This window comes from Galeopterus variegatus, unplaced genomic scaffold (genome assembly GCF_000696425.1).
Source record: "Galeopterus variegatus unplaced genomic scaffold, G_variegatus-3.0.2 Scaffold1959, whole genome shotgun sequence".
Lineage (NCBI taxonomy): Eukaryota > Metazoa > Chordata > Mammalia > Dermoptera > Cynocephalidae > Galeopterus > Galeopterus variegatus.
In genome coordinates, this window is record NW_007728070.1 from 316,878 (window position 1) to 321,781 (window position 4,904).

General features: G+C 56.7%; 1 protein-coding gene across 1 annotated transcript in view; it reads right to left on the bottom strand.

Annotated features, from left to right (window-relative positions):
• NTSR1 (neurotensin receptor 1 (high affinity)) overlaps window positions 1-4,904 on the bottom strand; it is a 15,246-nt gene that overhangs the window by 8,698 nt on the left and 1,644 nt on the right. The window lies entirely within an intron of this gene.

A 4,904-nucleotide genomic window follows, 5' to 3' on the forward strand; every position in this document is an offset into this window, starting at 1 on the left:
TCACAGACTCCACCCCTCAGGGAACCCCTCCCCCAGGGTCCTGCCTGTAAACAGGGTGGGGCCTCAAACTCTGGGGTGTCCCAGCTGCGGGAAGGGCCCCGGGACTCTAAGTTCCTGGACATGTCTCAACTGAGCATGTGGCTGTCTTATCAGATGGCCAAGCCCGGTGCCTCTGCCCTGTACGTAGCCAGTTCACGTTGATACTAACAAACACCCTCCCCCCCTTCACGCCCCCGCTCCACCCCTGCCGCTCTCAGAGCGTTGGAGAGTGTGTGGCTTCTCTTATGGGGACCTACAAGCCCCCTCCTTGTCAACCCACAAGGCTAGGCCTTGTGAGGCTCAGAGCGGCCGAAAGTCTGGCCCAAAGCCGCCTGGCTCAGAGGTGGCGGGAGCTGGATCAGAACCCAGGCCTGTCTGAGCCCAAGCCTGGCTCCTTCAGTGACTCTGTGCTGAGGCTGTCCTTTGCAGGCACTTGCTACAGGTGACCGTGGCCTATCTGGAGGGCGGCAGCTGCGCCTCCTGCCTGAGCTGAGGCTGCCGCTCAAGATGGGCACAAAGTGGTGAGTGGACAGACACCCATGGGGAGAGCTGGAACATGGCCCTGGTGGCCTGGAGCATGGGCTGCCCATGGAACCAAGACCCGCACACCTCCCCGAGGCCACGGAACAACAGCCATGAGTAGTTTTAAAACCTTCCTTAGCTTTTTATTCTTTTTAAAATGCCCTTTTCTACATGCCCTGTGTTGGTGTCTCTCTTGCCAGTATCTGCAGGTGTGACCTTGTGCCTGGGGCTGGGGCTGGGGCTGTGCAGCTCCATCCTGCTGAGCTGCCTATGCTGGCTCTGCAGTCTGGCAGTGGTGGTTTTAGTAGGAAGCCCTGGGGTATCTGTGTGTGGGGTTCCCTGGGCTGGACTCCAGGCTGCCTCCCTCCTGACATTGTGTCACCCATGGGTGCATCAGCCCCGAGAGCACAGCTGTGTGTCCTGCGATGAGGACTGGGGGCCGCTCAACAACATGGCAGGAAAGGCCATCCCGGCGGGGACAGGCTTGGCCATGTCCTGTGAATGAGGGCTGTGGCCATGGAGACCCAGGCAGCCAACAAGAAGTGCTAAGGGTGCCAGGGTCTCTTCTGGACACTGGCCTAGGCACCTCCGAATGTCCTGCCCACTCCCACAGCTGCTCCAGACCCCACTCAGGAGGGCTCAGAGGCCTGAGTTTACCTTCAAGTTCCATCAGAATGAAGTTCTGCTGAGCAAAGAGGACAGCACATGTGGGGACCCCTCTGATCTATCAGGAGGACAGTGGTCTCCAACTGCCACCCCAGGGCCACTGCTCTTGTCCCCTGCCTGGGCTCCTTGAGCCACCAGGCACCCTTCTCTCCTGCAGCCACTGAGCCCAGGTGGGTGGCAGGTCTATCCTGTCCTCCCCCAAGTGGGGGTGGGAAGCCTGGGGGACTGTCCCACTCCCCTTGTTTCTGTTACTTTTCTCGCTTGAGGTCCACCTTCTGCAGGACGACAAGGTCCTGGGGACAGGGAGCAGGTTAGTCCCTCTTTCTGCTCTGGGGGCTGGGAGGGGCTCAGGGGGACGGCCGGGCCCAGCGTCAGGAAACAAACCGATTCCCTGTGAGTCACTGCAGCCTTGGTATAATTTAAACAGAACCAATGTATCCAACACAGAGTCTGAATGTCAAAACATTTAAAATACCATACCTCACCGGGCACAGGCGGCAAAAATAGCTTTCTCTGGGTGCCAGTGGTGGGGGCCAAAAGCAGTGGGCAGGTGGATTGTGGGGTCTGGCTCCAGGCCCTCAGTGGCTCCCCCAGCTAGAGAAAGTCCAGACCCTTGATTCTGAGGTTCCCAGAGGGGATGAGAGGAGGCTGCAGGCCCACCCTGACCACAGGTGGCTGACTGGGCCATGTGCCAATGGGGACAGCTTGGGCAGTGCTGCCTTGCAGAGGGATGGTTGCTGTCCCTTGGCTTCCCCCACACCTCCATGCTGGAGACTGATGCAGAATCAAGATTGGTGGGTGCGGGGGTGGTCTCACAGCTGCAGCCTGCGTCCCCTTTCCTGTACTTTATGCCCACTTCTGGGAATAGGGGAGCAGGCCACCCTCTGCCACAGGCAAAGAGGAACAGTTCAACATACAACATGCAAGGTGGCTGGGGACAGCCGCAAGCGCTGCCAAGGGGGCAAGAGACAGCCTGGCTGAGGGAGGACAGGCTCCTGCCCTGGACAGGAGGACTTGCTCACACCCTGTCTCTACACTTAATCCCAACAAAACAGGACAGCTAATTGTGCAGACATGCTGATTCTAAAATTCAAGTGGAAAAGCAACCTAAGAATAGCCAGCAACGTTCTGGGAAGGAAGAGTGGTGGGTGGCCAGGGACAGGAGGCGTCAGTTCACTAGCTCTTGGATAAAGCGACCAGAAAGCGACCGTGAAGAAAGTCTGGCGTCGACACGCGAATACACAGGGAGGCCAATGGGAGGGAGTCAGGCGGGAGACAGCCGATGGGACAACACAGCCGTGATCAGATGGCGTCTGCGGTGGGGACAGGGCGTCAATTGGAGCGCCGTGCTGGGTGGCTAGCTGGAGCCAGACACCGGGAAGCTGTACCTTCTGCTCCTTCCCTAGGGAGCCTCCCACCCCCTCCACCCCGACCTGGCCAAAAGGCCTCGGGCAGCCCTCACTGGACAAACGCAGGCCATGCATGCATTCCCGCACTAGTCACGTCTGTCCAACAAGGACCCACCCCAGGCCTTTGCCAGACGCCAGCTTCGCTGGGCTGGCTGAGCAGGGAGNTTAAAATACCATACCTCACCGGGCACAGGCGGCAAAAATAGCTTTCTCTGGGTGCCAGTGGTGGGGGCCAAAAGCAGTGGGCAGGTGGATTGTGGGGTCTGGCTCCAGGCCCTCAGTGGCTCCCCCAGCTAGAGAAAGTCCAGGCCCTTGATTCTGAGGTTCCCAGAGGGGATGAGAGGAGGCTGCAGGGCCACCCTGACCACAGGTGGCTGACTGGGCCACGTGCGCATGGGGACAGTTTGGGCAGTGCTGCCTTGCAGAGGGATGGTTGCTGTCCCTTGGCTTCCCCCACACCTCCATGCTGGAGACTGATGCAGAATCAAGATTGGTGGGTTCGGGGGTGGTCTCACAGCTGCAAGCCTGCGTCCCCTTTCCTGTACTTTATGCCCACTTCTGTGAATAGGGGAGCAGGCCACCCTCTGCCACAGGCAAAGAGGAACAGTTCAACATACAACATGCAAGGTGGCTGGGGACAGCCGCAAGCGCTGCCAAGGGGGCAAGAGACAGCCTGTCTGAGGGAGGACAGGCTCCTGCCCTGGACAGGAGGACTTGCTCACACCCTGTCTCTACACTTAATCCCAACAAAACAGGACGGCTAATTGTGCAGACATGCCGATTCTAAAATTCAAGTGGAAAAGCAACCTAAGAATAGCCAGCAACGTTCTGGGAAGGAAGAGTGGTGGGTGGCCAGGGACAGGAGGCGTCAGTTCACCAGCTCTTGGATAAAGCGACCAGAAAGCGACCGTGAAGAGAAAAGTCTGGCGTCAACACGCAAATACACAGGGAGGCCAATGGGAGGGAGTCAGGCGGGAGACAGCCGATGGGACAACACAGCCGTGATCAGATGGCGTCTGCGGCGGGGACAGGGCGTCTATTGGAGCGCCGTGCTGGGTGGCTAGCTGGAGCCAGACACCGGGAAGCTGTACCTTCTGCTCCTTCCCTGGGGAGCCTCCCACCCCCTCCACCCAGACCTGGCCAAAAGGCCTCGGGCAGCCCTCACTGGACAAACGCAGGCCATGCATGCATTCCCGCACTAGTCACGTCTGTCCGACAAGGACCCACCCCAGGCCTTTGCCAGACGCCAGCTTCGCTGGGCTGGCTGAGCAGGGAGCCACCCCTGCAGCCGCCCGCATGTTTTTGCACCTTGTGGGAGCACCTGGCTGAGAATGAAGCCCACAGAGGTGCAGGAGGAGGGTCCCATGGCATCAGGGGAGCTCCTGGATCCAGCGGTGCTTGCAGCCTTGACTCCTGGACACTCAGTGTTTCTTGAGCAAAATAGATATCCCTTTTCTCCCTGAAGACAATTGGGCTTACCTCCTAGAACTCGTGCCCTGACTCACAGAGGTCTCACCCCAAACATTCGAGACGGAGAAAAGATTAACACTCAAAAACAGAACTCATAAAATTACTAGAAGAAATCATGGAAGTTTTAAATTTAAATATACATATATATATTTTACTTTGCCTCCTCAGCTTTATTGAGGTATGACGGACAAATAAAAATTGCATGTATTTACTGTGTACAACATGATGTCCAATATACCTATTCACTGTAAAATTATTACCACCATCAGACTAAGTAACATATGCTTCACCTCACAAAGTTACTTTTTTTTTTTGTGGTGAGAATACTTAAAATTTGCTCTCTTAGCAAATTCCAGGTGTGTAATGCGATATTCCTAACGCCGTCACCAAGCTGCACACTAGATCCCCAGAACTTACTCCTCTTTTGTGGTGGTGGTTTGCTTTCGTGGCTGGCTGGCACGGGATCCGAACCCTGGACCTCGGTGTCACCAGCACAGAACTCCAACCAAGGCAGCTGACCAGCCAGCCCTTTATTCCTCTTGTAACAGAAACTTTGTAACCTTTGACCAACATCCCCTTCTTCTCCCCTCCCCACTGCCCTTGGCAACCACCACTCTGTTCTCTGTTTCTATGAGTTTGACTTTTATTTATTTATTTATTTAGTTAGTTAGTTTTTGTCCTTTTTGAGACCGGCCGCACCGCGTTCAGCCAGTGAGCGCACAGGTCATCCCTATACAGGATCCGAACCCGCGGCGGGAACGATGCTGCACTCCCAGCGCTGCACTCTCCCGAGTGCGC